The sequence below is a fragment of the Eumetopias jubatus genome, unplaced genomic scaffold (assembly GCF_037043125.1).
Source record: "Eumetopias jubatus isolate StellerSeaLion01/CBP00866 unplaced genomic scaffold, mEumJub1_p1.0 scaffold_2, whole genome shotgun sequence".
Classification (NCBI taxonomy): domain Eukaryota; kingdom Metazoa; phylum Chordata; class Mammalia; order Carnivora; family Otariidae; genus Eumetopias; species Eumetopias jubatus.
The window spans coordinates 80,969,551-80,982,423 of record NW_028274808.1 but is presented as its reverse complement, the minus strand read 5'-3'; positions in this window follow the sequence as shown (position 1 = coordinate 80,982,423).

Below are 12,873 nucleotides of genomic sequence, written 5' to 3'. Positions count from 1 at the left end.
GGAACCAGTCCTGTACTTACCTCTGTCTGGCAGTCGTTTAGATTAAAGCAAAGCCTGGACTTTGTAAACTTACTCAGGTTCCAGTCGCCTTCCTCACCAACACCCTCCGTCCCCCCCCCCCCCCCCCGCCACTGCCCTGCTCAGGGAGGGGCTTTCGGGCAGCCTTTCTCGAATCTGAGCTGCGAGCTGCGCTGGAGTGTGATGTTGTCCAGGAGCAGAGCACTGAGCTTTCCTGTTGCTTGGCTCAAGGCAGCGCCGCTGCATTCTGTGACTCCTGCTGAGAGGGTTTTCACAGTTTATTAATGAGATTTCCACAACCCTGCTTTCTTCTCTGAGCAGTTTATGCAGTCTCTAGGAACAACAACTGTATCTGGGCACAGAGGTTGAATGAACACCAGACAATTGCGTGAATGTCGTGCTGGCCTCCCTCCTCCCCCTCCCCAAGCGCAGCAGTACTCACTCTGGGAGCCGGTGGTGTGGTTGAGGGAGGTGGGGGCAGGACCGGGAAGGAGGGAGGAGAGGCGTGGTGCTGGTTCTGGAGAAGGATTTGTGGCATTTTGTCTTGCTTTATTTTAAAGACCAGAGTGATTGGAAACAATTATTTTTTAATGACCCAGGAAAGGTAGCCAGAAACATTTCACAGGGCTTTACTATGGGCACAGCAAAAAGAAAACACTTTATGCTACACTTCAATAATTTATCACTTCTTGACAGGGCCTTGAAAAGGGTTCAGTCAGTAAGTACAAATCACCAGGACAACTTTTTTTCCCAAGCGGTGTATCAATCATAAACAACCCCCAGATCTCAGAGGTTTGAAACAACAAACGACTCTCACTCATGCTCTGCATCTGCAGGGTCTGGTGGGTGGGATGCTGCTCCTTGTGGTCACCCACAGGCTCCGGCTGGGGGAAGCAGCACCTTGTGTCTCCACCATCTCTCTGTGACTCGAGGCTTGGCGCTGCAGGCGAGGAGCAGAAACGGTCCTGCCCAGGCTCTTAGATGCTTTTGCTTGGGGGAGACACCAGTCACTTGCCCTCCATTTTGTTAGCCGAAGCAAGTGAATGGCCATGGTTTCAAGTTTCCAGGATCCAGGAGAGAAAACCAGAAATACTGGTGAACAGTGGCAATATTTGCCACAGTATGTGTATTAGGGTTCTCCAGAGAAACAGAACTAATAGGATGTGTATGCGTGGAGAGAGAGATTTATTTAGAGAATTGGCTCACACGGTTGTGGGGGCTGGCAAGTCCCCCATTTTCAGGGTCGGCTGGTAGGCCGGAGACTCGGGGAAGAGTTGCAGTTCAAGTCCAGAGGCAGAGTCTGCTGGCAGAATTTCCCCTTCCGGGAGGGTTGCTCTTCTTCTATTAAGGTCTTTTAACTGTTCAGATGAGGCCCACTCCCATTATGGAAGGTAATCTGCTTTACTCAAAGTCTCTACTGACTTAAATGTTAATCTCATCTAAAAAATGCCTTCACAGAAACATCTAGAATGTTTGACCAGATATCTGGGGGCCATGGTCTAGCCAATTTGACACATAAAATTAACCATCACAGTATGGTTAATTACAGAAACGAAGAGGTGTACCCAAACCCAAAACTGCAAAGTCTCAAGATTTGATTCCTCATGAAGAAAGACTCCCTTATCGGCTAAGAGTGGGCTTGAGGGACCTCATCCTCCTGGTGCCTTAATTACCTCTTCATTAGATTCCAAAGAAAAATAGCGATTGGTTCTTTCCCTGGTTTTGGAAGCTGGATCTGAAAAGATTGCTTTGGTTTGGTTTTGTTGCGGGATAACTTAGAGAATCCCAGTTAATACATTCCTAAATTAAAAAAAAAAAATACCACCTTTCCATAGACTAGGTAAGCATGACCTCAGGCCACAGACTGTGGAGAGATGGTCATGGGGTCTTCAGTATGCAGCTGAAGTTCTGTAAACTTTCCAAAGCACAAGGGTATATAGTACATCTAACGCTGAACTTCATCGCTTCTCAGGCGTGAGGTTCATACGGCGCTTGCTTTTCAGCATGTTTGGAACGCTTTACAAGTACGTATCTTTCTCCTGACAGAGCGAATGTGCCGCCCATCATGGTCAAAGATGACCTGTCCGTAGGACCTGGTCTTCCAGCGCAATAGAGGTGGCTCACCCTCTGTCGAGGTCCTCTGCCGGGAGCACAGACCCAGATTCCTGAGATGCTGGGAGGGCAGCCGGTGACCCACGGGGGAGCCAAGCTCCACCTTGATGTCATCAGCCACCTGAGCTCCTCCTCACACTCTCCCTTGGCCGTCAGGGAACAAGGCCATCCCCTTTTCCAGGTGCGGGAACCTGAAGCAAAGAAGTCAAGTGACTTGCCCCGGGTCACTCGGGGAGTCGCTGCGACTAGGGGAGCAGTTCCCAAGGCTGTTTGGTCAGGCTCTTAAGTGCCAAACTCCCACCCGCTGGTTCCGTCTGGCGGCGTGCAATCAATAAATCAATCTTCTCTTGTGTGTGGCCTCCCAGGCATCTAAATAAGAAGGTCCCAAGGTGTGCGCACGGACTGCCGTCCTCTGCATTCAGAGATGGTGTTGCCGACGGTGATTTGTTGTCGCTCTGCTCAGGTCCAACAGGGACGATCAATCGGCAGCTGGTGGCCCTTTACACATAGGCCCACGTAAAACCCGCCCCTCAGCTGGGGTCTGCAGGTGCTGTTCGCAGAGTCTTGCTTTTCTTGAGAGGACTGTCTCTTAGAATTTCTTTTTCCCTCTGGAATATCCCCATTCCTAACGACTCCACAACAGGCTGTTTGCCAGCAGCCTTTTGCTGTGTCTTCCCGTAACGAAGCTGCATCATCAGATGCCGTCTGTACACAGGAGAGAAATGGAGACAGGATCTCTGTGAATCTCAGCTGCCTTTAGCTCGCCGGCCCAGCTGTGACAGGATCCACGGTCCTCTGTCCCAGGCTCATTTGCTCAGATGTCTAATAGAGGCAAATAATTTGGAGCCGTGTCTAGAGTGAGGCTTGCTAGGTCACAGGACCACCCTCCCCTGGACCCCCTCGTGCTCCCTAAGTGTGCTTAGCACACACATACCATCCCCGCTCCTGGAAGCATGACCTACACCCTAACCCCGGGCACGTGCGATGCTTACTTAGCATCCAGCTAGGCCATGTCGTGTTTCATGTTAAACTTTTTTTTTAAATTTATTTATTTGAGAGAGAGTGCATGCATAAGCAGGAGGGGGCGGCAAGCAGAGGGTGAAGCAGACTCCCCACTGAGCAAGGAGCCCGATGTGGGACTTGATGCCAGGACCCTGGGATCATGACCTGAGCCGAAGGCAGACGCTTAACCACTTGAGCCACCCAGGCGTCCCCATGTTTCATGTTAAATACATTTTGTTTGATGTTTACTTATGACTTCACTTTTGCTGTTTTTATCATTTTTCAGTTTATTATAGAAACTTTTTAAAATAATTTTTTTAATTGAAACTGATCACTTTGAGAACTGTGAGGACCAAGTCCAGGATGGCAAGAGATATGGTAGGCTTTGATCAAAATGTCATATTGTGTTTACACTTCAGAAGAAAAGAGAAATATCTATTTTAAGAAATACTAAAATAGAGATTGGAAGCGAATAGCCACTTTCCCCCCAGTTAGAACTGCATTCCCAGATGAATCTGTTTCTCCCTGTTCAGGGAAATGAAAGTATTGTTTTAACTAAGAGGGAAACCAGGTTAAATAAGCTACCAGACAGACAATTTAAAGACCATTCTTTCTATTAAAAACTGTTGCAGACTTTTAATATGCTTACTTTTATTATTGTCATTCATTTTCCTTTAATGAATGAAACTTACCAAAAACCAACACATTCTCTTCTTCCTCCATCTTTCCTCTTCTGTTGTTTGGGAAAGACTAGCTTTTAGACTCCACAGTTCCAGTTCCCGACACCACCCCTCCCGAATTATACCGGCATTATTTCTCTCAAAGTTGCCCTTATTCTAGGTTCATGTCGATTTCTTTATTATTCTAACAAGCTGACCCTTCCTCAAACCTGTGTGGAGGTGAAGGGGCTGTGTTAAAATCCCTGTCGAATTTCGTGGAAGCAGGACTCATACCAAGACAGTGACTCCTTGGAGGGCCGGTGGATGAACATCCCTGACCCAGGTGATTTGGGAATTTAACAAAACATCAAGAAAGAAGTTCCCATCTGTCTTGCGTAATGAGAGACACAGTACTCCAGTTTAAATTGGAAACAGGAACCCAGGTTGATTGGAGAGCCATTGTGAACTAGAAGCTCCCTGAGGGTAGGGCTGTATTTTGGCTTTTTATCTCCAAACCTGAAGATGTCTGGCACATTGGTGTTCTGTCTTGCTGCTGACAATCAACTCCATAGAAACACAGTCCTGATGCCCTTAAATAATTTACCTCCATCCTTGGCAAGCGTTTTTGCTTCCAGATGGAAATACTCTCATCCTCAGCATCAGCCCCATTATTAGTACTTGAAAGTTTGAAAACACTGGCAAGGAGGCAAGTTACGGGGCAACGGGGACCTTAATTTTCTAACATCTGCTGGAAGTTCATCCTGCTACAAGGAGACCATCTGACACATTTTTGGCTTGCCTGGCTGATGGTTTCATTGCTTAGAAATCAGGAGAAATACCAAGGAGGGCTGATACTGGACTCGTAAGGAGGAAATGCTCACCAACAGGGCAGTGATGAGAAACCGGGGCAGCAGTGACATTTGTCACCTTGGTATGTGTACAAGGCAATAAAATAAACATTGAATGTAGTCAGACATATGTCCTGGTCTTTATGAAAGCAGATGCCAAGAAGTTCAGAGAAGGGGCACCTGGGTGGCTCAGTCAGTTGAGCGTTTGCCTTCAGCTCAGGTCATGATTTCGGAGTCCTGGGATCGAGTCCCACATCAGGATCCCTGCTCAGCGGGGAGTCTGCTTCTCCCTCTCCGTCTCCCTCTGTCCCTTCCCCCTGCTCGTGCTGGCACTCTCTCTCAAATAAATTAAAAAAAAAAAAGTTCAGAGAAAACATCACCTGTGGGAAGAGACTCTGGAAGTTTAGGAACCTTTTTAAAGCTTCTTCCTGTATACAAACTCCAAAGAGAAAAAATAGGGTTGGCCTTCAGAGAGTTCTGCATAAAGATATGGAATAGCTAACAGGTATTCAAGGCTTGCTTTGTGCTGGCCACTGTCCTAAGTTCTTTACAACTCATTTAATTTTCACAACCACCCCATGAGAAAGACCTCATTCCCTCTACAAATGAGGAAATCGAAGCACAAAAAGGAACTTGCTCAATACCATCCAGCTAGGAAGTGACAGGGGTGGGGCTTAGGCCCATCAGCCAGCTCAGGAGACTGTAAGCCACCACCTGACTATGTCAAGAAGCCCGAACCCCCAAATGAACGGGGGCTTTTCAGAATAAAGTGAACAAAGGGACGGTCCCCTTGCTGATGAGGACACCAAGGCGTTCACAGGTGGCTAGGAGACCAGGCTGCTCCTGTCTTATTTCGTTTCTTTATTCTTCAAAAGGAGTAATCTCCAAACTGAAAACATTTCTGGGAGAGAAACAGAATCCACACAAACACCGAAGACTGTAGCTCCTCTTAAGTCAACTCAAGTCTCCAGTGGCAATGAACACACGCCACCGCACAAAACAGCCTGCAGCTGACACAGCGGAAATGCCAGTGGGAGCCTGAGATTCAAGAACATGAGAGATGAGCAAGAGCTCTGGTTTCATAAAAGGAAAAAAAGGTTAGGGAAACAATAGACACTAGAAGATGTTAAAACCTTGAAAAACTCAAAAAAATTTAAAAAGGCTTAGAAAAAAAGATTTTTTAGAAGGCAGGATGGGTTCACTTGAGCAAGGCATGTCAAGACCACATAATATTTAATCTGCAGAGTTTCTAAACTACTCAACTACAGGAATGTAATTGTGACATCATCATGGTCACCACCAATGTCAGCTGGGCTCACGACTACTGAGCAGTTTCTATGTGCCAGCTGTGGTCGAAAGCACTCATGTATCATCTCACTGATGCTCAGAACCCACCACGCCATGTCCTAGTGGTGGCCTCTCTTAATCTTAACACATTGAACAAAACTTCTCAGCCTTGTGGACAAAAATGAAATAGTTGTTCGTCTGATCAGAGGATGTGTAACTGATTCCTCGACATGAAAAGGATTTAAATGTACATAAAATAGACGTGTGGGACAACCATAAAATATGTTACAGTCTGTGCTTGCTTCTATACGGTTTAACATTTTCACCAGTTACTCAGGTAAAGGAATAAAAGATTTTTCAGATGATGTAGTATAGTTAGGGGTGGATAATACCAGAAATAGAAACAAGAGTGAGAAAGCCCAAGAAGCTGGAATAAGAGTAAAAGCAATAAACTGGAAACAAAAAGCACTTCAATTTAGGGTTTTGGATTTTGTTTTTTAAATTTGGGGAGATCCAGAATTACTGAATCTCATTGGAAGTTATTCTTGGTTTTCTGGCTCACCTAAGAAGTCCCACTAAATCTCTAGTTCCCTGTTTCTAGTTCCACACGATATGGTATGGGAGATGAAATCAATTTAGTGGATAAAGGTCAGCATTTTAAGAAAGTAAAATAGAAAAAAATCAAAGTGCACCACTTATAGTAATTATTAGCATTATTATGTTAGCTTTTGTTTCCATTTTATTCTTGGTTGTGTGTGCCCTTGGTGGTGATATAAAATTTATTTCCTATTATAGAGTGTGGTCAAAAAATTGAAAGCCACTTCTATGGCCAATTCTTAAATACTTTTCTCTCATTACCTCATTAATATACACTATCTATGGGGAAATAGATTTATATTTTGTACAGAAATTACTCATAGGAAGATTTTTTTTCCTTGTAATATTGAATTTAAGAGTGTCTCACTGTGGCTTGAACACATCGGTTGTGTCTCAGCCCTGCCACATACTGTCCACATGATCTTGCTCAAATCATTTGATTTTTAATCCCAAATAGCCTAATCTATAACAATGCAAATATTACTAATACCAAAGCAATAATACTTTTCAAACCCAATATGATGGTAAAAAAAAAATTTTTTTTTAAGAGAAGGCCCTTTAAAAACTCTGAAGATTTTACACTGCTATTCTTCCTTGTAGCCCTTAAATTCACCTTGGACAAGCCTACTCTCTTCTTGTAACCTTTCAGCTATCTGAAGACAGTTATCAGGAACCTTTCTCCCCTAGAGTTGAAGCTCCCTGTCTGCGGAGCCACTCTTTGGAAATGCATGGTCCAGAGTCTACAAACCACTCTGGTCGGTCACTCATTTTCAAATGCACTCCAGTTTGTGTATGTTTATTCTGTTTTATTTCATTTTCTCCTATATACTCATTTTAAAGTGAGCATGCAACATGAAAAATGACATGCAAGTAGTGAAAATAGCTGTGTTTGGCGCAGGAGCTTCTTGATGACTACTTTGCTGTTTCAAAACTTATTTTTAATGCTGGGATATACTCATCTTCCATAAAAGTAAAACAGGATGCCCAGAATCTAATTCCAAATGTAGAATAAAATCTCAGAATATAACGGAACGATTATGTCTCTTGTTGAGGAGACAAAATGGCACAAAAATTATTGTCATGGTTTTGTTTTTTAGTGATGTTTTCAGCTTAAAGCTCTAAAATGTTTTTTGTTTGTCCATTTGTTTTTGTTTTGTTTTGTTTTTTAATGCCTACTGGTGAGCCATATCTCCTCCATCTTGAGTTTATGCCGTTGGTTTTTTTCTGACCTAAGAAAAGCCCTTAACATTTGTCCTTGTTTAATTTCATCTTGTTAGAGGCAGCTCATTGCCATAGCCTGTCAAGATCGTTTTTCATCATTATTTTGTCATGCAGTCCTTCCTCCTATAGCCCTGGAAAAAAGCCACAGGAAACCCCCGTCCATGTGACATAATGGAGGGGACAATGAGTGTCCTTTAGGGGAAGTCATTCGGGCAGTTTACAATTCTTCTTGTTCTTGTATTATTTTAGCCCATTTTTTTCTCTCTGTGGTCTATAAGGTAAAGAAGAAACAGGCAACTAATTATATTTACCTTTTTTACTTAGTTGCTAGGAAGCTCAGAGTCTGAGCCAATCATGCATTTTGAGTGGGTCCAAAACAGCCAAAAATCCATAGAAGTAAAATAATAATTGTGGTAAAAGCTTTTCTTAAAATGACGTGTTTACATTATATGGTATATGTAATTTTAAAGATTTGGGCTACATAGAGTAAATCCTACACAGGACTGTTCTGTATCTTGTGTATTTCAAATTGTGTTATTTCTATACACATGACATAGAAAAGCAAAACATATTAAGGGACTGCCATTTTTGAATTTTGTTTAACTTTAAACTGTGTTCAAATAATTAATATTTTCTGCTTAACTATAGGTCCCTCAGTAATACATGTGTGAATCTGGCTTTGGGAGGGAAATACAGATGCTTTTGTGGCAGGAATAACAGTGATGCTAACAAAAATATCGCTATTCCTCCAAATTGTGAGGTAGGCAAATACAACGGCCTGAAGTTGAGTGACACAATGGAGTTAAAGTGGTGGCTCGGCCTACAGTAGACCTTTCCTTAAATTTTTTTTATTAAAATTTTGTTTTCAGAGATAGAGCCCAAGTGGTGGGGGAGGGGCAGAGGGAGCGGGAGAAAGAGACTCTTTTTTTTTTTTTAAAGATTTTTTATTTATTTATTTATTCATGAGAGACAGAGAGAGAGAGAGAGAGAGAGAGAGAGGCAGAGGGAGAAGCAGGCTCCCAAGGAGCAGGGAGCCCGATGCGGGACTTGATCCCACGACGCTGGGATCATGACCTGAGCCGAAGGCAGACGCCCAACCATCTGAGCCACCCAGGCACCCGAGAAAGAGACTCTTAAGCAGGTTCCACACCCAGTGCAGAGCCCAATGCTGGGCTCAGTCTCACGACCCTGAGATCACAACCCAAGCTGAAATCAAGAGTCAGACGCTTGACCCACTGGGCCACCCAGGCACACCTCCTTAAACTTTTAAGTGTGCTGTTGTTGCCATGTGGATTTTGCTCACTTCACCACAGCATTTTTATGTGAAGGAAGAATGAAGCACTGGTCTAGGAATTGGGAAGTCTGCTATTTCTCTCTCCTGCTTTTCCTACACTGCCCTATGTTTGGAGGCAAGAGTACATCTCTCTGAGGTGCCTCAAACTCATGAAGATGAGGGGCCACCCTCATATGTTAGAGGCATGTGCAGAGGACCTCAATAACTCAGTAATTATGTGGGGCAAATTGCTCTCACAAGTGCCGGCTCAGATCCCAGGTAGTAAGTTGGGGTGTAGTATTGAGCGGCTGAGAGGCTGACTTCTGTGGCTGCTTACCAGGAAGCCAGTGAATGAGGCCTGTCAGTTTTAGGCGTCTGTTTAGTAGAACAGAGAGCGGTGGTAACAGAATGTGACAGAACTACAGGTGGTGCGGGGGGAACGCAGAGCCAGCTCTGGACTTGAGGGTCATAAAGCAAAACAGGAATTAGTCCTGCAGTCCTGGTCTAAAAAAGTGAGTCGGAGAATCATTTTTGGAGTTTGGTCTTTGTAGCTGCCTTGAAAAATATCTAAAAAGTTGGAAAAAAATAAAAATTTTGATGAAGGCTTTCACATTCGAAGATTTTGGTATTTCCATCGACAAGAGGGGTGCAGTTGGGGCTAACCAAATGATTTGGGTTTTTTTGATGCAGAAATGATAGGAGGTTTGGGTGGCTTCTATAAAGGAGAATGAGCTCTGTTCGTTGTGACTACTTCCATGACGGCACATGAAAGGGCATTGTGGGGAGTGACAAAATGGAAGACAGCGTTTAGGTACTCAGACAGAATGCTATGGTCTTGATTTTATTTTATTTTTTTAATGTTATTTATTTTAAAAAGAGAGAGGGAAAGGGGAAAATATATCCTTAAAATTTTTTTAAAGATTTTATTTATTTATTTATTTTAGAGAGAGAGAGAGAGAGAAGACACACACACACATACACGTGAGTGGGGGAGGGGGGAGGGGAGGGAGAGAGAGAGGTCCCCTCGCTGAGCAGGGGGCGCCATGCTGGGCTCCATCCCAGGACCCTGAGATTCCAACCAAGAGCTGGACGCTTAACCGACTGAGGCACCCCAGTGCCCCTATCCTTAGAATTTCTAAACATTCCTTAATTGGAGAAAATCTGCTTTAGTTGGAAGGAGGGCAAAACTCCTGGCAGAGTTCAAAATGGTGGACCCATGAAGTCCAGATCCACTGCAGTGGCTTTTTCTTGCATGCCTTGAAGATGGCTTGTCTCCTATGGTTTGCAGGGTTAAAATGCGAGGTCTTCAGGGAGGAGCTCTAACTAGGTTTCTTACTTACCCAAAGTGGCCTTCCAAACCCTGGTGCCAGAAGTAGGAAACTGAAGTCTTGCCCCTGTCCTTCATTTGCTCTCCAGAACCAGCATGAGCCACTCTCTCCATATGCTTCGGGTTTTCTCGAACATCTGACGGCAGGTGGATAGCACAGAGGTTAGGAGCACAGGCTCCAGACACCCCTCAGTGGTATACAACTCAGCTCCTCCACTTACTCGCAGTGTCACTTCAAGCAGGTTATTTAAATCTTTCTATGCCTCAGTTTCCTCATCTGTAAAGTGGGGAGGGTATTAGCACATATCTTATAAGGTCCTTGTGAGAATTAGAGGAGTTTGTACCAGTGTTAGATGTGTCCCTGACACACAGTAAGAGCTCAACAAATGGGAGCTGCTATTCCTACTTCCCTGGAAAAATTGGAAGAAGGATGATTAAAATAAAGGATATGCTAAATTATTTACCAGATGACTTATGATGAGCATGGTATTGTGCTATGCATGGGAGCTAAGCAATTTTACGATGATTCCAACCCTCCAGGGATTTAGAGCTAGACTGATGTGGAAGAGAACACCACAAGGTCCAAGTGCCCCTGAGGATAAAGGGTGCACATGGCGTAGGATCCTAAAAAGATGCTACAAGACCATTATAGAGGTAGAAATCCCTGGAATTATTTCAACACTGAGCTTTGAGACTAATTTTTGGCATCCAGTTGCAAGATGTGAATGTTTGGGTGTTTTGAAAGGGAGAAGGAAATTCTAAACCCCCGATACTCATTTTCTATACTGCCGTAATGATACGTGCAATCCTCTAGCCCCTAATCATTTATCCCATTGTTTTGTGATTATCTGCTGATGCATTCGTCTCCATTGTCAGCCCTGGAGAGATGACACTCTGTGTTACTCATCTTCATATCCCCAGGCCTGAGCACATGGCCTGCACTTGGCAGGCATTTACGTAGAGGCTGGCTGAAGGAAGAAATGAGTGCTGAGGGCATTGTCGGCATATCTAAAATTGAACGCCACCAACTTCCCTCTTTTGGATGTAGATTATGTTATTCATTCAGGCTTTCTAAATACCGATCTTTTTTTTTTTTTAACTTTCTTTGGCCACCTTACAAACAATTTCCAAATCCTACTGAGTCTTCCTTTTACTTCCATTTACTCCCATCAACAGCCCTCTCACCATCACCCTTATGTCAGGTGCGCCTTATTTTATTTCTGAATAATCACCCCAAACACCCTCTGCCCCTTCCTCTTTCATGGCTTTCTTCAAGCTCTGCTTGACACTTTGAACCCCACCTCACCCCTAAGGTCAGCCATCTTTTCTTGCCTGTAGTTGAAATACCGCTCTCTGCTCTAAATCCTGGTAGCCTGGCTTTATCTCCTTTCTGATGATAGCTTGCATTTAATTGCTGTGCATCCCTACACTAGTACATCTAGTCTTGACGACATTCTTGTGAAGAATCTAATAAATAGCCTCCCCATTTTTCAGTTGGGAAAAATGAAGCTCACCAACATTAATTAACTTATCTAAGGTCACAGGACTAATTTGCTGTCTAACTTCAAATCTCTTTCTTCGACATCTTACTACCTCACCCCAAGTAAAACATCAGCTTCCAGAGAGGGGAAATCCTGCTGATACTTTGTTGCATCAGCAGACTCTCTTATGTATATTACTTTGCAAATAATAAGCATTCAAATAGTGATGAGTTTTATCATCCTCTTTGTTCTTTAACAGGGAGAATGGAGGAGAGGATAATTGGGTAGAAAAAGAGCACCAAATCATCCTTTTTTTTTAACGGGAGAAATTGCCCTGTATCCTGGAGAATGAAACAAAAGTCTCCAAGCTTGCAAAGTGTACAGAAACTCCCATCAATTTCCCATTTTTAAGTAAATTAAAGTTGAATTTGAAGACAACTGAGAATTTTTCTCTTTTCTTACACACATTGTCCCAGCACTCCAGAAATCTGTAGGCTTCAAAAAAATTACCTAGGTAAATATTAAAATGCTCACCACAATAAGGATACTAGAATAGCCAATGTCTATGTAACAACACTAGTCAATTTCAACAGACACTTTCATGACCAAGGCGTGAAAAAGGGAAGAGTTGTCAATGAGTCACCAAAGGCACATGTGCCATTTTTAGAGACTGAACAGGAAGAAAATGTCCACGTGTCTATGAGAGTTCAGGTCCCAGAGGCGGGACTGGCATGGTGAGCTCCTTCCTCTCGGAGGACTCAATGGGCATTTACAAAAACTTTTTTGCCAGCTGGTTCCGAAGCCAGTGGTGATTCAGGATGGTGTCAGTGCTCACAATATTTATATGCCAGTCCGTAATTATGTGCCATATCCACGTCATCTCTAGATGTTTTCAGAGTAGCTCGTCCTTCTACCTTTATGACTAAAATAAAACTTTAAAAATATGTATAATTCTCAAGCTGCAAGAAATCTAAGGGATTATTTAATTCAAACCTTTAATGTTATACCTCAGGCGACCCAGGGAAGTTAAGTGATTTCCAGAAGGACA